Genomic DNA, 21861 nt, shown 5'->3' with positions numbered 1-21861 from the left:
AACTAGTAGGTGCACCCAATAAATGACCCATCAAAGTGCCCATTATGAAACAAAAGAAAGGATACCCAACCCACAAACTCCCCTGAGAGGGCACACGTGGCCTGAGTGGGTGCGATTGTACCAACTATTTTAACACCATTAGTGTAATGCCACACAGAGTGGCCCTGACACAATCGAAATGCGGTCACTAACCGCGCCGGCACCATATTCGGTGTGGCTGTCAAATAGCCTATTAGTGGCCGCACGTTAATGCAGGTAAATCGTCCCTTTATCTGCAAAATCGTGCGGCCATGAATTAATACACCATTTATGGCTGCACGATTTTGCATGTTACAAGTTACCCCCTATCTGTAGGGTAAGGGGTAACTTGCTGATAGTCAGACAGACCCCCACCGTTTACGAGAACGCGGAGCCCGAAGTTGCCCGAACCCCAAGTTTGAACCGAGCGGCAGGTCGCTAATGCGCACTGCCGCTTCAATCATTCTCTATGGGAGCGCCGGAGATAGCCGAGTGCAGTGTTCGGCTTTTTCCGGTGCTGCCATATAGAATGAATGGAGCGGCAGTGCGCATTAGCAACCTGCCGCTCGGTTCAAACTTGGGGTTCGGGCAACTTCGGGCTCCACGTTCTCGTAAACTGTGGGTGTCCGAGCTGTCGGACACCCACCGATCAGCAAGTTACCCCTTACCCTATGGGGGTAACTTGTTGTAATACCCGTTAACAAGGTATTTGACAGCCGCGCCTAACATAGTGCCAGCGCGGTTGTTGGCCTCGTCGCGACCGTGTCAGGGGCGCTCCGTGTGGCCTTACCCTTAGAGTACCTATAAATACAGGAACTAGTCCTGGTTACAGGTCCCCTTTAATGTAACATTCTCAGTAAATCCCTTTACGTCCAATATTTTAGAAAGTATAAATCAGAGTCAATATTTTATTTAACCAATCTAGTACTTTATTTAACCAATACCAGACACCTCTGTATATTTTATGAGTCTCTATGTACAATTTTGTAATCTATAAGGCTTCTTTGCCCCGGGACTCGTACAATCTCGCACGGCAACATTGGAGCCAAAATCCATATCTCGTACTAATGAGATTTAATAAGACCGGGTTGAAATTTTGGCTCTTCACCCTTGCCTGGGGCTGTACTTTAAAATTGTATGAAGCAGCAAGCACAGATCTCTCTTTCTCTGGAATGAACTGCACTAGAACAAAAAGACCGGGTTCAATTTGCAAAAATTTACCTATATGCAAATCAATATATTACTATGTGGGGTTTATGGAAAAACCTATTAAAATGAGCTAATTTACCCCAAAAAATTATATTGTGTAATTAAAGGCATTGGTGGGCGTAGAACCTAAAAGTCGACTGTGTCCTGGTTTACCATTTATCATGCCACAGATGCATGAATCAGCAGCGCACTATGTAGGTTTGCACACATGGTTCTTGTCATATGCTGGACTGGGTAGAAGATTGAAGTCAGGAAATGCCAGCAACGTGCAGACTCACATGGTAATAGATCTCAGCATAGAGCGATCCTTTACACGTGGCCATCTATTAGGCATCTGTTGCAGGAATGACGTCTGCGGCATGCATGTGACACATGACGTGAAGGGCACCGGCTTCACAAATAGCATGCAGGCCATATCCAACATAGGGACTGAGCAGGGGCTGAAGACAATGGTGTAAAGGGTTAATTGGGAGTAAAATTGTGCTCAATGACCAATGTGCAAATTCCTTTAACCTAACATCCTATAGGATTTCCGGACCATTTCTGTTTAAAATGGTGTGATATATCTCGGGGCGACCATAGAGGAAAGGACCAAAATGCCCCCCCCTCATGGTGGTAGGTAATGGCATCCAGGATAGAAGGGCCAGGTCGTGGTTAACCCCTTCCAATTCTCTTTTCATGACAGTTGGGTCAATTCTCTTCTCTCTTGTTTGGTAACATTACAGTGACTATGAAGAAGGGAGATGCCCAAAAACAAAAAGGTAGGACCACCTTTAGGTCCCCTTTCTCCAGGAACAATGTTGCAGAGTCTAGAGAGATAGGAAAGGTTGGGCTCATTCCCTTTGCTTTCGGATCTGCTCTGGTGACAGATACCCTGTAAATTATACAATTCTGGCTGCCAGTAGCCACCACTAGGGGGAGTTAACAGAAGACAGATGTATACAGATCACATTAAACTCAATGCAGTAAGCTCCAAAGCTCCCCCTTTAATAATCACCCTCTTCTGTCAAGATAAAACTCTATTAAGCCATTTTTTACTTATTTATTTCCGCGGGAAAAAGGTGACAACCAATGCAGCTAATATTGCCGTTCTCGCAGGGGTTGTTACTCAGTCCTGCATGGCAAACCTAAGAATGTGACTCAAATACTGATGATTTTTTTTCTTTGTTAGAAAAGACCGATAACAATGCTCGCAGTACGGCACTCCATTAGCGCCAGACAACTTCTCCATCTAGGGGTAATTTCCTTTACCGCCATTTAAATGAGGAGTCTATTGGCTAAATAATAAAATGTCATTGTCTGACATTAATCCCCCCCGTGTATTTTTACAGGGTTACAGAACAGGCTGAGCCCATTGCGTGAGCGGCTATGACATTTCGCCTGCTTTATTGTACACATAATAGTGTTTGAACTCCTCGCACCAGTCCTAAACAAGATGTTTGTCATCCAATCTTTTATGTGAAACCGTAATAAAATCCTGCGGATGCTTCTTCCTCTGTTATCTACGCGCAGCTTAGAGGAAAATAGGTAATAATATTTCCCCTGCTCCATTCTGCATAAATTTGTTTTATTTTTGTTGTTCAGAAGGAAAATTAGCATTTTGGGTTTTAAAGAGAAGACTCGGAGCAGCAGCGTTAGAGAACGACCTCTACGGGCTTTAAATAGGACCTGTCACCTCTCCTGAAATGTTTATTTGAGCACATACTTGTATTACCAATGAATTAACAATTCTGGAGCATCTTTTTTAGAACTCTGCGTTGTGCTGTTCCTCTGTTATTCCTCCGGGGAATGTATGAATAAACTGACAACTGGGTGTTACCATTTCTATGGTCACTGGGGTGAGACCCTGCTGAGTCAACTCTGATTGGACGGCGTTAAAGTGTGTAGGGACACGCCCCATTGACAATGACATTGGTTACAACCAGTTTTCAATTTATTCACACATTTCCAAGAGGAATAACAGAGGATCTACGCAATCAGAGTTATAAGCAAAGGTGCTGCAGAATTGTTATTCTCATGAGAACTGACAGGTCCTCTTAGGACTCTGTTCACATCATGTCATGTGAACACGTTCAGCATATGCACTGGTAAAGCTCCCAGCACATGCACGGAAAGTAGCCATAGGTCCCCATTCACCTGGCGGAGGCCAAAACAGTGTCCCTGTGGCCTTTGTCGGGATGGTATACATTGACATACTTTTTTATTTTTTAACTGTATAGGGAATCGCAGCAGACTGCGCTTTCTTATGAAGTGCGCCACCGCAAAAAAACGTGCAGTTTAATTTTTTTTAACGTTGTGGTTCATTTATGTCTATGCAGTGGCATAGGTAAGAGCTTTACGTCCGAAGTATCCATTGGCGAATACTCCCAAAGTGCTCCTCAGATATATTGCTCAAATGTGATGTGAACAGAGCCTTAGTGCTCCGCAGCATTTACCGTAGCAGCAAAGTGGATGAGATTTACAAAATCGGTGCCCATGCCGCGGAAAAAAACCGCAGAGTAAACATGGTGCGTTTTTGTTGATTTTCCATTGCGGCTTTTCCCCATTGAATTCAATGGGGATGCCAAACCTGCGACAGAAAGCCAAGTGCTGCCACTTTTGCGGTGTATTCGCGCCGCAAAAATCGCAACTCCAGAAAAATAAAATCCAACTTGCCCAGAACGCCCTCCTTCTTCCCGCAGTCCAGCCTCCTCTGACGTTTCATCTCATGTGACCGCTGCAGCCAATCGCCAGCTGCAACGTCACATGGCCTGCAGTCAACGTAGGAGGCCGGAGTACGCTCAGAGAAGAGGGAGCGGGTAAGTATCAAGAGTTTTTTTTCCAAGTGCTGCTTTCCGCAACGAAAATTCCGTCCGAAAAACCGCACCACAATGTGGTGCGATTTTTCAGACGGAATATGCTGCGGATTCCGGGTCGGACACGCTCTTTGTATGACCTATAGAATGACTCTCATAGAAAAATATCAGCTGAAGTGAACTCGTCCATATATCTGCAGGGCAGTCAGGCCACAGGAGAATACGTCATACTGGACTATATCTGTCCTTGTCACCGAGTCAAGTGCCTGGTCAGGACTAGCCCCTCTGTCTGTGACCGCCAGGGAATCTGTACTATTCCAAGACCACATAGTGCAAAGACACAGGCCGTGATCAGCACACCGGCCGGCATGCAGTAAATACCTAAACAGACGTCTTTCTAACTTCTGCACTAATTGAATGACTCAAAAATTTAAAGGGGACAAGGCAGCATATCGAATCAGGGTTATGTTCCTCTGACGTATGCCACTGTATGGGCGTACACTGATCTAGGTTGTCTATACGCATTTTTTTACTAAATGCCTCTGTAAGGAATAGTGTAGTTGACTACGGTATTACAAAGTGATTAAAATAAGGTATACCAGCCCGACGGAGGCCAAAAAGGCCCTCTTTTTGCTTCCCTCGGGTTAATGGGGGGCCCTATGGACGTGTTTGGCAGCGTGAATACACCCTTTGCATGTTTTGAGCATTCTGGCCACTGCAATATTTTAATTTACCGTATCAGCCCAATGTTATAGGTCAGTGAATATAATTTTTAACTCTATAAGGACAAAGCTAATTTTGCCCTTAAGAGGAACTATCGGCCCTTGTGACATGTCTATTTGAGTAAATACTTGTATTCCCCATGAAATAGCAATTCTTGGATATCTTTTCTCAGAACCCTGCATTTTGTCCCCCTGTGATTCCTCCTGGAAAAGTATGAATAAACTGAAAATGTGATATTACCATCCCCCTTGTCTATAGGGTGTGCCCTTACACAGTTTGACACGGTCCAATCAGTGTTGATAGTGTCAGTGTGCAAGAACACACCCTTTTGACGAGGGAAATGGTAATACCCAGTTGTCAATCTATTTTTATATTTTCAGGAGGAATAACAGAGGAACCTCCTCTTGGAAATGTATGAATAAATAGACAACTGGTTGTTACCAATCTAATTGTTAATGGGGAGTGTAATTAAACACTTTAACACCATCCGATCAGCGCTGACTCAGTAGACACAAACCCCAGTGACCAGAGGAATGCTAACACCCAGTTGTCAATTTATTCATACATTTCCAGGAGGAATAACAGAGGAACAGGACAACACAGAGTTCTAAGAAGAGATTCTCTAGAATTATTACGTTATGGGCAATACAAGTATTTACTAGAACTGACGTCATGTGTGGTGACAGGTGGCTACATACAGGAGACTCACTGCGGACGCTACTACGGATGCCACAGTATAATGCCACCTTACGCTGTGGATGTATTTGAGGGTATCACAAACTTTAAATTCGGAGGATTTGCCAAGTCCATGCAAGTTAATCAGTCACTTTCAATTACCAGATCTGCAGAGCCCCGTGTCCCGTTATAACCAGCGCAGACAATAATATATTAAAATGAAGTAAGGAAATCAAAATCGCATTTGCATTAAATGAATCTGACGGATATAACAAATCTGGCAGGTGAGGGCGAATCAAACATGAATTTGCCTTAGGAAGCTGCGGTTATCACCAGACATCTCATTTACAGAATAAACTATTCCTTTTCTATCAGGCAATATCCCTGTTTTCACCCGAACTCTTATTAAAATATATTAGGATTTGTCTTGAAATAAGGTTTAACCAGTGAACCGGAAGTAAAAGTCGGAGGGCTAAATTAAATATATGGTGAAGCGATCGGATATTGCAGATTTGTGGGCCAAAAGGGTGTGTGACCTGTGTGATCCTGACCTAAAGAGACCCCTAATGGTGCCCATACTTGGTGCCACACCTATAGGTTGGATACTGATATTTGGGTACAATAGGGTGGTCATCCAGCACTGTGTGGTATGTTTCTTTGTACGGTATGATTTATTTTCTCTCTGTATGATTGTGTTATTTGGGCACTATATGGTACACCATAAGGGGGCATCAATAGAGGGTACTGCACAGGGCATTATCCAACTTAGGGCCAGCTCTGTCCCCACTAATCATGTGAATGGGGTCGCAAATGTCACTACTTTTTGTGGGATCCCTAGGTGCTCTATCATCGCCCACTTGTAAAACTGGGACCCGGGGGCATAACTTTACTGGGTGCAGAGGTAAAAGTCGTACCCAGGCCCTGGTGCCCAAAGGTCCCTCTGCCAAAATAAGAAAATTTAGCCCTTACAACGGAGGACTAGGAGTAAGACTTGGCCTGAGTAGAAGGATTTTATATACGTAGCTAAGGCTGGCCATACACATTAGATACAGTAGCTGTCGGCGGAATGATCATTCTCTCTACCTTCGGGGGATAGTCGGGAGGCCCCCATTCACATTAGATGTTCGGCCGATCCTGGCCAAATCGGCAAGTACATCCAACAATAATCTGTGTATGGCCACCTTAACCCACCTCATGCCACCTTTTCAGTAGCCAAGATAATAGAATTTAAGGGCCAGTATTTTGAAGTACTGTCATTTAGAAATTCCCTCCTTCTATGCCTTAAGGGGGGATTCACACGAGCGTGTATTCGGTCCGTGCGGGCCGCGTGGTTTTCACGCGGCACTCATGGACCAATACAAGTCTATGGGGCAGTACAGACAGTCCGTGCTTTTTGCGCAGCGTTTGCTGCGCAAAAAGCGCGACAGGTTCAATAACTCTGCGTATTTCGCGCATCACGCACCCATTGAAGTCAATGGGTGCGTGAAAATCACGCGCACCACACGGAAGCACTTCCGTGGGACGAGCGTGATTCGCGCAACAGCAGTGAAAAGGATGAATGAAAACAGAAAAGCACCACGTGCTTTTCTGTTTCCGAACATCCAAACGGAGTGTCTTTGCGATGAGCGAAGCCGGACAAGCGAACCGAACTTCACCGGGTTCGGCCGAACTCGTTTTGGCCGAACCCGGCAAAAAAATTATCGGTACGCGACGTCAGGAGATAGTCACTGTTCATGGTGCTGAAAGAGTTAAACTGTTTCAGCACCATGGACCGTGACTACCGATCCCAATATACATGAACCTGTAGAAAAAAAACCAAAGTTCTGACTTACCGCTAACTCCCGGCTTCTTCCTCCAGTCTGACCTCCCGGGATGACAATTCAGTCCAAGTGACAGCTCCAGCCAATCACAGGCCAAGCACAGGCTGCAGCGGTCACATGGACTGGCGCGTCATCCAGGGAGGTGGGGCCCGATGTCAAGAGAGGCGCGTCACCAAGGACGCGTCACCAAGGCAACGGCCGGGAAGTTCTCGGTAAGTACGAACTTTTTCTTTTTTTTCTACAGGTTTTGCGAGGGTGCTGAAAGATTTAGCTCTTTCAGCACCTTGGACAGTGACGGCCGTCGACTAGCCTCATCTCTATGATGGCGGCTGCGCGAAAATCACGCAGCCGCGCATCAGACACGGATGACACACGCAGCTGTCAAATGTTTTTTTGACAAAAAACGCAACGTTCGTGTGTATCTGCCCTAAGACATATTAAGCTATTACAAGGGGTACCCCAATTAGGACCAGACCCCTCCATTTATTACAAGATGAGCTGTAGCCTATGTGTGCGGAACTTAATGTGAAAATAAGAATTTGCTTTGTCATTTTATCCATTACCGCGGCTCCTACAAATACTAACTGATCTTTCTTGTTCATGAATAAAATGCTAGAGCCACAGTAAAGACTGCCACTTTATGCCTTTTTTGTGCACATATTTTTTATTGCTCCAATTCATCTAAAAGAAATAAAAAAATTAAGCATCTTTGCAAATAGTTTCCATTAAATACCCTACCGTTTTGTGTATACATCTCCCATGCAGAGCTATGTGTCCCTTTTATTTGCTGTCTGAATTAAATACTATCTTTTTTTTAGCACAATTCTTACCCAAATACTAAGTGTTTCATACCAGTGCCCCACCATGTATTCCACTATGGGAAAATACAATATTAGTACTTGTGCCAAGTCGTCTACAAAGAAGATGAAATATTCCGAGCGCTGTGCGGTGGGGGAAGCGCCGGGCTGCTATTATTATGAATGCTCGCTGTTGTTTCATAAAAAGAGCAATGAAATATTCAAGGTGTTTGTCTCAGCTGCTTGAAACTATTATTCAGAACATTGAAAATGATTTGCAAATTAGCTGCAAGCTTTGAAAAGGCAAAATAATGAAAAAGTAGCGTTCAAGTTTCCAAAGTCTGAGGGGAGTTTCAAGTGTTCACAAACACAGGAGCAGCAGAGAGGATTCGGGTCAATTGTACAGATGTAGCAGAGTTGGGTTTGTCAGATGTAGCGAGCCTGGGTGTAGTAGAGCTGAGTACGTCAGATGCAGGGTTAGATGATCCTGAATAGTTTCTACACCTTAAAGGGGTTTTCCGGTTTCAGTAAATGAATGTTATTTTTTTTGTAGAATTACAAGTTATACCATTTTCCAATATACCTTCTGTATTAATTCCTCATAATTTTCAGGAACTCTGCTTGTTGTCATTCTGTAGGAACATTCATTGTTTACTTCCAGCGGATAAAATTCTGTCCATGGTCATGTGATGGACACACTGGTGCTGGGATCGTTACAGGGTCATGTGATGGACACACAGGGGCTGGGATCGCTACAGGGTCATGTGATGGACACACAGGTGCTGGGATCGTTACAGGGTCATGTGATGGACACACAGGTGCTGGGATCGTTAGAGGACACAGCTCTGATACACGTACTGTAACGAGCCGCGCACCTGTGTGTCCATCACATGACCATGGACAGAATTTTATCCGCTGGAAGTAAACAATGAATGTTCCTCCTGAATAACAACAAGCAGAGATCCTGAAAACCGTGAGGAATTAATACAGAAAGTGTATTGGAGAATGGTATAACTTGTAATTATACAAAAAAATAACATACGTTTTTTGAAACCTGACGCACTCTTTAATTTATTTCAGACATGACGCGCTACTGTGCAGGAGGCAGGGACCATGCTGGTAAACTATCAATGGTGTCTCCGCACTAGATTTACCCATATCAGGTAAAAGAAGGGGCACTGACCGTGAACTATTTTGGGGGCTTTATGACTGTCACACTAATGGGGCACTACTGTTACAGATGTAGCAATCCTTATCTTGACGCTTTTAAGCCGGAATGTCCGTTGTGGAAATCCTGCACTGGAAAATAAAACTGGACACTTACCATGGCAACGCGTCCCTCCGATGCCCTGACATTCTGCAGCCTGGGATGACGCTTCATCCCATGTGACCACTTCTGGGTAAGTATAAGATTTTAAAAAAAAATCTGAGTTGCGTTTTTTGCTGCGGAATTGCTGCTTTTCTGCCGCAAAAACCACAACATCTACTATTTGTTGCGAGTTTTACCTCCCTATTAAATTAAATGGGAAAAACCTGCAACACATAAGCAGCGATTACGCAAATACAATTGACATGCTGCCGAAAAAAACGGACCGCAGGTCAATTTCTGAGCGGTTTTTCCGCTTATCATTTACGCAGCATGTGGAGGAGATTTGTTCAAATCTCATCCACTCTGCTGCTACTGTATTATGCTGCAGATTTTCTGCAACGAAATCCGTTGCGGAAAATCTACAGTATTTACACCACTAGTTACCCATACACTAGTCATGATCAAAGGGCATAAGATAAGAGTTGTTGGGATGGGCATGACCTTTATTTAAGTGGTAGGGCATATGTCCGAAAAGTTTGTGTGGCGTGTTACACGTGATGGTACATCGGTGACGTCCGTCCCCTTTTCAGGGACAATTCTGCCTACATCTGACGACATTATGGGGCCACTAACAGAAGATATATATACATGCCACTATTTCATCTAAGGGTGGCCCTGTATATATAAGGCTTTGTTCACATCTGCGTCAGGACTCCGTTCGTGGGTTCCGTCGGACCTTTCCATCAGGGGAACCCATGAACGGAATCCAAACTGACACAAACGGAAACCATAGGTTTCCATTTGCCTCACCAATGATTTCAATGGCGACGGATTTGGTGCAAATGGTTTACGTTTGTCCCCGTCGTGTATGGGTTCCATCTTTTTGACAGAATCAGTAGCGCAATCTACTACGGTATTCATTCCGTCAAAAGGACAGAACCCTTACACAATGGAGACAAACTGAAACCATTTGCACCGGATCCGCCGCCAATGAAATCAATGGTGATGCAAACGGAAACCGACAGTTTCCCTTTGTTTCAGTCAGGGTTCCATTCTGACGGGAAGCTCCGACGGAACTTTAAAACGGAACACCGATGTGAACGAAGACTTAGACAAACAATTCTGGAGTTACATGGGAGTACTAAAAAAAAAACAAAAAAAAAACGCATACTGTATAAAACAAAAAATAACTCACCCTATGATGAAAAAAAGAAATGAATAAATAAACCCGCCCTGAGAAGAGCAACCCCGGCCTCCACTCTCTCACTGTAAATACCCTTATGATTGGTGAGGTGCGTATTATTCAATGTGACAAGCCTAGATAGCAAGACGAAAGGATCAGAGACAGCCAAAAATACAAAACATAGATGTAGCCAAGTTTATCTTGACTCTGACAACTTGCTGCAGCGTGATATCACGCAACACAAGCCGTTGAACAGTCATTGAAAAAGTCAAGTTAATGTTGCTTGATACTGTGTATTTAATGTTAAGTCAAGATAAAGATGACTACATCTGTATATACACATATAGATATAATCAATAATATATATATATATATATATATGTATACAGATGTAGCCGTCTTTACCTTGACTTTTAACGCATTAAATACACAGTGGTGAGATCCTTTATCTTGAGTTTTTCAATGACTTTTTCAATGGCTTTTGTTGTGTGATATCAGAGTCCAGATAAAGATGGCTACATCCAGATGTATACACATATATTCATATATATTGCTTACAACGTCTGCAATGGCGGTATGAGTCAGATTTTCCAATATCAGTTTTTTTTCCCTCCTCTTGATCTGACTTTATTACTTCTCTATCGGAGTCCATGAGCGGATCTATTTCACCAGATGAGAACATTCCTGCGTTTTCCCAGCTGTCCCGACCTGTGTCTGTGGCTTTGTAGTTCGGGGTTTGAGTGATCAGACAATCTGTGTGTGTTAATCCTGTCATTTGTCTAATAATACCGCTATTTAGTAAATCACCGGACAGATTTCTAGATCCTGTTACCGTATGGCCATATGGTCCATGTCAGCCATTGAAATATGAACTGTTCCAGAATGACATGATCTGTACCTCGGGTCTGATTGATGTCTGTGGGGTGTAGGAGGAAGATACATCTGATAAGTAAAAGAACCTACGAGACATTTTTTGTTTTGTTGTAGTTTTTGTGTATATTTATGGTCTGTTTTTGTGGCTATATCCAGCAGTCATGCAATGAGGAGGAATGGGGGGGGGGTGCCCCCTTTCTAATGATGTGGGGGTCCCAGCGATGGGGTCCATAGTGATCAAACATTTATCACCTTCCCTGCAGATAGTTGATAAATGTTGATTTTGACAAAACCCCTTTAACCCCTTCCCGTCGTAAACAACTTTCAGATTTTCATTTTCGTTTTTTCCTCCCCACATTCCAGAAGCCATAACGTCTTTAGTTTCCGTCGATATAGTCCTATGAGGGCTTGGTTTTTGCGGGACGAGTTGTAGTTTTTCGTAGCACCATTTATTTTGCCGTATAATGTACTAGGAAACGGGAAAAAATTATTTGTGGGGTAGAAAATGAAAAAAACTGCGATTCCTCCATGTTTTTTTGCGCGCTGTTTTTACGGAATTCACTGTGCAATTAAAACAACATGTTAACTTTATTCTGCGGGTCAATACGATTACGGCGATACAAAATATATATCGTTTTTTCTATGTTTTACTACTTTTACATGTAAAAACCTAAGTGTAAAAAAGAAAATTTATTTTGCGTCGCCAAATTCCGAGAGCCACAACTTTTTTATTTTTCCGTCGATTAAGCGGTATGAGGGCTTATTTTTTGCGGCATAAGCTGTCGTTTTTAATAATACCATTTTGGTGTAAATGCGATGGTTTGATCACTTTTTATTTCATTTTTTGTGGGAGATGAGGTGACCAAAAAGGCAGGACCGATGGATTCAGGTCTTAGCAAAAGATACAGCTGTTCTGTCTACAGGATAAAAAGCAGCTGTATCTCAAAAAGTAAAAATAATAATTTTTAATAAAAAGTATTTACAAAGTTGAAAAACAAACATTTTTATAAAAATAAAAAAAAAGAAAAAACAGAGGTGTACATAGGCTTTAACCCCTTCACGCAAAATCACGTAACTGTACGTGATGAGGGTTAAGGGGAAGTATGAAGCGAGCTCACAGGCTGAGCTCGCTCCATACACAGCGGGTGACGGCTGTTACACGCAGCCGACACCTCCCTGCAATGAGAAGAATCAAAGTTTACTTTGATTCCGCCCGTTTAACACCTTAAATGTTGCGATCAATCGTGACCGCGGCATTTAAAGTGTGGCACAATTGGCCGGTTACAACGGTTGCTTTGGCAGCCTAGACAGCCTGGGGACCAAACAAAAGCCCTCAGTTCCGCCATCTTTGTACTCTTTTGAAGCACTGCCTCAAAGGAGACTGTCAGAATCACTATATACTGCAATACATTAGTATTGCAGTATATCATGCAAGCGATCCAACGATCACTGCTTCAAGTCTCCTAGGGGGACTAATAAAAAAAAGTAAAAAAAACGTTAAATAAAGATTTTTATGTTCCAAAAAAAATATTAAAAGTTCAAAAAAAAAACCTTTTCACATTTTTTCCCTAAATCAATTTAAAAAAAATAAAAGTTAACATAACTGGTATCGCCACGTCCGTAAAAGTCTGAACTATCACAATATAGCGTTGTTTAACCCGCTCGGTGAATGCTGTAAAATAAATAAATAAATATATATATATATAAAACACGCAAATTGCTGTTTTTTGGTCACCTTAGCGCCTGCAAAAAAATTCAATAGAAAATGGTATGAGTGAAAACTACAGCTCGCCCCTCACATCGCTAAATTGATGGAAAAATAAAAAAGTTATGGCTCTCAGAATACGGCGACACAAGTTTTTTTTAATTTAGCAAATGGTTTAAAAGTGGTAAAACATAAAACAAAACATATAAATGTGTATCGCCGTAATCGTATCAACCTGTAGAATAAGGTGAATATGTCGTTTTTACCGCCTGATGGACGCCGTAAAAACAAAACCCCCCAAAATATGACGCAATCGCTGTTTTTTGCCCATTTCACCCCACAAATAATTTTTTTTCAGCTTCCCAGTACATTATGCAGTAGAATAATTGGTGCCATGAAAAACTACAACTTGTCTCGCAAAAAACAAGCCCTCATATGGTGATATAGATGGAAAAATAAAAAAATTATAGCTTTTGAAATGTGGGGAGAAAGAAACAAAAGTGAAAATTTGAAAAAGGGCTGCGTCCTGAAGGGGTTAAAGGGGTTTTCCACTTTCTGAAAACTGATGACCTATCCACCAGGACCTCGCGCCGATCCGGCACTCCAGCTGCCTCCGGGCACAAGAGGATGTTGCCGGAAGCAGATGGCTCCAGTAAAAGAATAGCGGCCGAGCTGCAGTATTCAAGTGAATAGGAGCAGAGCTGCAGTTCCGCCGAACGGCCGCTATGCAGTGGTCGGAGCCATCTGCTTCCGGCTCCAACTACTGCATCCCGTTCCAAACATCCGGTGCACGGAGGCAGCCGGAGTTGCGGATCAATTCTGATGACCTATCCGGTGGATAGGTCATCAGTTTTCAGAAAGTGGACAACCCATTTAAGATCTCTCCCCCTCCCCAAAGTATCCTCTCCCATTCCTCTACTCCTCCCCATGTATAATTTCTCCCCTCCCTTCAGATATCCTCTCTTTTCCCCCAGTTATCATCCCTTAGTATAATGTCTTCTTCAGTGTCAACCACCCCCCATTATTTTCTCTTTCCCACTACACCATCTCCCCCCCCCCGCCCATAGAAAGCAAGTGTCTTCCCCAGGTCTGTATGATCCTCTGGACACTGAAGCACCGCATTGTATCACTAGCAGGGATGGCTCTTATCTCCTGTGCTGTGTAATAAACCTGTCTTCTCCATCTGCTTACACAGCACAGGAGATAAGACATAAGAACTGCTACTAGTGATAAAAGACTATGAAGCAGAGCTGAGAGGGTATAGTGCCGACATGGCTAACGTTGCTTTTTATTGGGGGGATATGATGTGAGGAGGCTCCTGGCAGCAGCAGCCGCTTGACAGACATCACATACTCACTGTGTCAGGGGTCTTCTGCTGCTGCTGCTGCTGCATGACACCTCCACTGGACTCAAACCTCCCACCGCCTTCTTGATGTCTCTCCTCCTTGTCTCCTCCACACGCTGTCATGCCGCTGTGGAGGAGGAGTAGGGGGCAGGCACTATGTGAATAGCGGGCCTTTATGGTTTTACTTTGATGTAAAGTACGAGCCCCGGCTCCATGATGGGACCTGTTCGTTTCACCAAAGTGAAATCATAAAGGCCCCACTGCCGTGACCAAATGAATTCAACCAGGGGAGAGCGGGCCCCCCTTTTTTCAAATTTATGGCCGGCCCCTGACGGGAGTACCGCCAGTACTGCCCTGATGGCGGCCATGCATACATATAGCGACTCAGCTATTGTCATGAACGAGTGCAGAACAATATAAAACAGGTCTGATACATTTCAATTTACTCATATGTACAGTTCATCCTGATCCACCTGGTTCATGAATAAAATGCTAAAGCCACAGTGAATAGTGCCACTTAAACCATTTTTTTTAATGTAAAATAAAAAAGGGAGCAATTTTGCATATAGTCTTGTTTAAAAAAATATCTTCTTTTTCCATGTATACGGCTTCTATACAGACCTATGTGTCTCTTTTATCTACCCCCTCTTCTATTGTTTGTAGGTTAGCAAGAAGAGGGGGAAGAGAGAGTGGAGTAACACATGACAGAAGGATCAAACTAGATACATTTGTAGCATGTAACAATAGAGACACATCGGTCTGCATAGGAGCTGTATACACAAAACGGTGGGCCATTTTTTAAATCAAAACTTCAGTTTTTTATTTTAGAGGCATTAGAGAAACATAAATATTGTAGTAAAAGTGATCAGTACAGGATCATATGGACATTTGGTGCTACAGTTTATCAAAAAATATAATAACTTTATTTTATATTTACTGGATGGACACGAAAATTCACAAGACTGTTTTCTTGTAGGCTTATTGTCATAGGTACCACAAAATGTAAACTAGATTGTAATCCAAGGGAAGGGGGTGGATTAGGTGGATTTAGTGTATAGCGATACTTTGGCCAAATACAGTCCTGTACGTATATAGACAGGCAATGGAAACTTGTGTATGAGGGAGATCTGTTACATATAGCATATATATTTCAGTACCACATAACATGGTATCGTCTGATAAAGTATGCCCGCTATTTATCACCATGCTCATATTAATATCTTGTGGCTGGCTTGGGACATTTAGCTTCATATGCAATTACTGCAAGCGCAACTTTTAGGATAAGTATATCAACTTCTAATAAAAATCAATTTTATGTTAATGCGCCAATGATTTATACAAAGGAAATAAATAAATGAATTCATAAATAATAACATAAAATACAAAAAAGAAACAACATAAATTAAATAACATTAACGCAATTAAATACATAAATACAAAAATAAATATAAATAAATAAAACATTGAAAGAATAAATAAAACACAACAGATATGTGAATAAATAAATTCATAAACTATCTACAAAGATAACATAAATAAATACATAAAATAAATCAAATTAAAAAAATATATAACTTAAATTCAATAAATCAATACATAAAATAAATGGAAAAAAAAACATAAATAAAGAACATAAAATACATAAATAAAATAGATTAAATAAACAACTTGAATAAAAAAAATGAATAAATATAAATAAATGTCTAAGGTAACTAAAAAAATAAATAAATACATTTCCTTATATGAAGTGGTGTCTGTTGTTATGGGGGGTGATGGTGGAGGTGTTAGTGGCTGGGCTTGGGTGAAGGTGGCAATTTAAATAATGATACTGCTCTTAAAGGGATTGCCCAGTTTAAAAAAAAACACATTTTCATACACCCTATTGGGGAATTCTGAATTAATTTAGGATGGTCCTCTGTTCAGGATCAACATCTCTTGAGTGTAGAGCGGTTACATAGAGAGTCTCTCGTTCTGGAGGACCTGTCCTATCCTGTATTACACAAACACATTGATATGAATGGGCAGGGTGTAATGCTTCATTTCCCCTGTGGTGGCGCTGCAAGGAAATTTAAAACTTACTGCCAGGTTTCCCCACAGATTACAGCTGATCGCCGGGGGGTTCCAGCAGAGGGGACACTTTGTGAACTACTTATTGTCAAGGAAGACTTTACAAACACAGCAATTCCCTGCATCATATATTCTGCAGAATTTTAACTTCAGAGTAAAATTCTTACTTTGCAAAAAATCTGAATCTAAAATGTGATTCTGAATGTCAAAATCTGCATCATAAGCTAGTCACCGTACTGCATTAACAGAAGTCTGCTGTATTCAGATGCCTCCAAGTGTCAGCCGAGATTTATTATTCTCCAAGTTATCATTTACAGTCCAGCTCCTGGACAAACTACAATCAGAAATACAATTACACATGCGCTTATTTTTCTTGGTCAGCCCAGACGTCCAGCTGTGTTATGTTACACCTTGTAAATGGTGCTCAGACCTGCCAAAAACAGCCACATTAATAGCAAGGTAACACACAACTTACCTGGGACAGATCTTGTATGGTGGAGTCTTTCTAGGAGAAGAGAAAAAAATATATTATATTTCAAAACAGGTGAATTGAATTTGCATAAATATCAATTCCCTATCACCATGTTAGTATCAGAATTAATTCCTCTAGTAACGGGATTCTTCTGATAATAACCTCGAGAGAATTTCAAACTTGTTACAGATCCGTCAACATCCTACAGGATGCTGTTTATGGTTGTCTGTTCATGGTCCTCAGGCTGTCATAAAACAGCTTATTATGCCTGCTGGTGAGTCATTCGCTCTGCAGGTTATCAAAACACTGCAACTGTTTAGCAACTCTTGTAATAATGTTATATTTATGTAATTGCTTAAAGGGCAAAGGACATTTATGGAATATCTATAGGACAAGACCTAAATGTGTGACCTGTAACAGTCCGACTGCTGGAGTTTCCGGAAACTAGGGATCCCATTTTTCCCTGTGCTGGTCTGAAGCCATAACAAAGAGGAAGAACTCCGCCAAGGTTTCTGCAGCGCACATCCAGAGGTGTTTATACGGAGTACCAGAAACAGTTGAGTGAGCGTGCTTGGTTGTTTCTGTATCTCGATAGCTGAGCGCACTCACTGAGCTGTTACATCAATCTTCATAGACATCTATAGAAACACCAGTCATCTCCTCTTATTTTGGCCCAACTTCTAGGCTACAGGAGGGACACTAGACCCACCCCCCATCTCCCAATCTGTGGTGGTCCTAGAGGACAGGGGTTCTTATCGATCAGGCATTTATTGCATATCCTATGGATATGCCATAAATGTCTTTTGCTGGAATAACCCTTTAATATATTTTTATATAGATAGAACGATAGATACGATAGATACGATAGATGATAGATAGATAGATGATAGATAGATAGATGATAGATAGATAGATGATAGATAGATAGATGATAGATAGATAGATGATAGATAGATAGATGATAGATAGATAGATGATAGATAGATAGATAGATAGATAGATAGATAGATAGATAGATAGATAGATAGATAGATAGATAGATAGATAGATAGATAGATAGATAGATAGATAGATAGATGGATAGACAGACAGACAGACAGACCACTGCTCACTACATAAAAAGTACAGGCAACATTTGGGTGTTTTCCACAGTCTACATGATACTGTGTGCAGCCTGTGTACTGATATCTGACCTATACACATATATCTGTGACTCCTCAGACTATGTACAGCAGAGAATCCTTTATAGATGAAGTGACAAAATATTTCCAATATGTTGTAATGTGACGGATACTGAGCAGTGTATATCTACTTGTCCCTTGCATGTCACAACATGATCATTCAGGATGTAGTCATTCAAACCCATTATCTGATCTTGAAGTGATAGACAGATGTGTGTGTGCGTGCGTGCGTGGGCATGGGGGAAGCCCTACTACTTTCATCAGGCGTCTAGATTCAACACATCTGGCCCTATGTTCCCTTAGGAGATAAGCGCTGACAGAGGTTACCAGCAGCAGCTTATCCTCCGATCCCTATGTTAGTTGACTTTTCCTCTTGACCGATTTGAGCATGCGAAGCGGGAACGATTGCTTTTGGCTGAATGTGTACGGCCAGCTTAACTTGTGTTTGCTGCACAGGATGCTGCCCCAGAGGTAGCTGAACACCCCGACGTGGTGGGACAACCGGTTTGTTTAGAGGTTGTCCAAGCCTCAACATCATGGCCTTGCTGCAGGCAACATGATCTCAATGCGTTGAGGAGCACATATTGAATAGTCCACAATGAGATGCACTGATCCTGCCATGAACAGCCATAGAGTCTGCCGACGTTCCTCCGTCTTAGAAGACATCATTACAGAAGTATTGTATGGACCGTCAAAGAATACAGTGATCTTATAATACAAGGTCACCTGTTCTACAATCTACTCTGAAGTCGTACGCTGATAACTATTTAGACTATAAGGCATGGGAGGTCTACAAGACTAGAGTGAACGGCAAAGAAATGAAGCTGAAAGCAAGCCAGGACAAACAAATGCTCTACCTCCACCGGGACACATTCATCAACATGACTTACTCTATTGCTTTTCCAATTTTTTTTCTCTCTTTCTTTTGAGATTGTAGATTACATGAAAACATTATGAAGATTCATGCCGCTCCGGCTTCTGTTTGTCAAAATAATGCACTCCGGTAATAAAAGCAGCTGCTAAATGTTCATTTTAAATATTTTGTAAAATGTTTTCCTAAATTATATAGTAAATGTATAACAAAAAGTTAGGAAAGGAGCCCAATGGCAAAGTTATAATTGGGCTCACTCATGGAGCTGGTTCTAACCACCCCACCCAAGCAGCTATTCTTTGTCAAGCTCCTCACCTACCAATTACTAGTAAGAGGAAACATTGATGTAGACAATAACCTCGTCCAACCCATTTGCTACTATTATGGTTCCTACAGAGAAGAAGCGCTTTCTGCAGGTTTACACTGCCCATGGGTAAATGAATTGGGGTCAAACCAATTTGGGGCACCTCCAAGTTGGTGTGGTCCACCGAAGTACCAGTAAATCCTTTGGTAGGCCAAGGTTCTGGCACATTAATGGTCCAAATCGTCCAACCCCATTTGGAGATGACTTTGGAGCCGACCGCTTGCCACTAGGGTCTACTTTTTTTGGCTTGATTTAAAAATAATCTTTGAGACCTTTCTACGACCCTGGGCACCTCCATCCACTGGATAAACAGTAGCCACAGGCAACACACATTTTACTGATACTTGGTAATAAAAATGTATTTAATGCAAGTTTTACTTATTCAAGTAAATTCTATCATGACTTTACATACTATTAATTATAAAGGGTACATACCATAGAAATAGAGTGAACCACTAAGATATACCCCTCTGTCATCCAGAGGGTGGGGCTGTTCACAGGGCTACTTTTGGGATGGAGTAGCATTTAAAGTGGTCATCCACTTTGGACAACCTTTCTCCATATTTGGTACTCACTTTTCTTCATTTGATTAGTGCCCTTCTGGTTGTGAGCCCCAATGGAATTTAAAGGGGTTGTCTCATGAAGACAACTCTTCTTAAACAGAAGTCAACCACTGATCAGGTGATCGTTGTGGGTCCAGTTCCTCTAATCAATTAGCTGTTACTACCATGGGAAAATGTGTTTGCCTATACAATGCAGGGTGGAGTCATGTCATGTCCTTCAGAGTAGCCCTCCGTTCCCTTTTTCTTTTGTTTTAAACCCCAAATGCATGCTTTCTATCACCCAAGTTCTACAAAAAGAGCGCACGGATGCGATCTATTGTATACTGATTGGCAAAAATGACCGCCTCATCTGTAGTCCTCATGACATAATCTTAAACCCTCCAAGCCAGAAGGCCATATAAGAGTCGGGGACCAGTGGCCTACCTTTGCCGTATCTTAGGCTGAACCCATCTGTGCTCCGGCATTTGCATAGGCTGCCATATACAGATCTGCTGGAGCTCAAAATCTTGGTTTGGCTCCCCCAGAAGGAGGAGCCAGGTTGCAGTGAGGCGTTGGACCTGATAGCCACAGACCGTCAGGAGGAAGACCCATAAGGGCACCGCACCGTGAAAAGTCATTGTGATAAATAAACAAGGAAAGTGAACTCTTTCTGAACTGAGTTCACTTTCGGTTAATTGGTAGTCCCATGTAAAACCATAATAGATCATGATGAGGCCTGGAAAATGACACTTAGCTCTGCTATATCGGTATCTAGTAACTGAATAACTCCCAGGTTGACCATTCCTATCTACTGTTAGCTCTTGTGATATATAGAACTATTTTCTCTGTTATCTTAAAAGAGACACCAGATGCATGGGATGATTCAGGAAGTCCTGAAGGGAACATCGCACTCAGAACCGGTAGTAACTTCTATTTAAGTTGTGGCCGCTTACTGCCGGCACAGTACATGATAATACCCCATCTCTGCACTGGATAAACGCTGAGATCTTATCTATTCCTAAGCTCTGTGACATCCAAGGTTGAAGTTTGTAAAGTGGTTGATGAACAGACGGATAGGATAAAAGTTTGGATTCGAGAAGTTACATAGTTACATAGATACATGTCCATCAGGTTCAACCTTTCTCAGGACTAATTATATGGGCCATGGAAAAACAAAAACTCTCATGGACTGCGACTATGGCCAGTTTTACTCCAAGGGGGAAAAAAATTATTTCCTCAGTCAGATAAATTCTATTGTCTCTATTCTTCCCTTTTATTAAAGTGAACCTTTCAATGTAAAAAGCAAAATAAAATGTTGCAGAACTGACCATCTTCCATATCCTAAATATATTGCATCAGACAATTTTGTTCAGTTCCAAAGATATTGAAGAACAGACTTCCTGAGGTGGCTTCATACTCTCCATAAAATTAAGAAATGGAGATAGGGCACGGAAGCATTGCTGCATGGCTCGTATCTACAGGGTGGGCCATTTATATGGATACACCTAAATAAAATGGGAATGGTTGGTGATATTAACTTCCTGTTTGTGGCACATTAGTATATGGGAAGGGGGAAACTTTTCAAGCTGGGTGTTGACCATGGCGGCCATTTTGAAGTCGGCCATTTTGTATCAAACTTTTCACAAGAAAAACAATGGTGTGCTTGGTTTTAACGTTACTTTATTCTTTCATGAGTTATTTACAAGTTTCTGACCACTTATAAAATGTGTTCAATGTGCTGCCCATTGTGTTGGATTGTCAATGCAACCCTCTTCTCCCACTCTTCACACACTGATAGCAACACCGCAGAAGAAATGCTAGCACAGGCTTCCAGTATCCGTAGTTTCAGTTGCTGCACATCTCGTATCTTCACAGCATAGACAATTGCCTTCAGATGACCCCAAAGATAAAA

General features: G+C 42.0%; 1 protein-coding gene and 1 long non-coding RNA gene across 2 annotated transcripts in view; one reads left to right on the top strand and one right to left on the bottom strand.

Annotated features, from left to right (window-relative positions):
• Positions 1–21861, bottom strand: part of TSPAN9 (tetraspanin 9) — a 365810-nt gene that overhangs the window by 253350 nt on the left and 90599 nt on the right. Inside the window, exon 3 of the mRNA XM_075856056.1 lies at positions 16995–17024. The gene's annotated coding sequence lies outside the window, so the exon portion shown is untranslated. The remainder of the gene's footprint in view (positions 1–16994; positions 17025–21861) is intronic.
• LOC142750868 (uncharacterized) lies at positions 17357–19209 on the top strand. The gene is made up of 2 exons (XR_012882624.1): positions 17357–17547; positions 18629–19209. It is a non-coding gene; the product is annotated as an uncharacterized LOC142750868 (long non-coding RNA).

This window comes from Rhinoderma darwinii, chromosome 3 (genome assembly GCF_050947455.1).
Source record: "Rhinoderma darwinii isolate aRhiDar2 chromosome 3, aRhiDar2.hap1, whole genome shotgun sequence".
In the NCBI taxonomy this organism is placed as follows: Eukaryota; Metazoa; Chordata; class Amphibia; order Anura; family Rhinodermatidae; genus Rhinoderma; species Rhinoderma darwinii.
The sequence above is the reverse complement of the archived record's forward strand: the minus strand, read 5'-3'. Positions and strand labels throughout refer to the sequence as shown.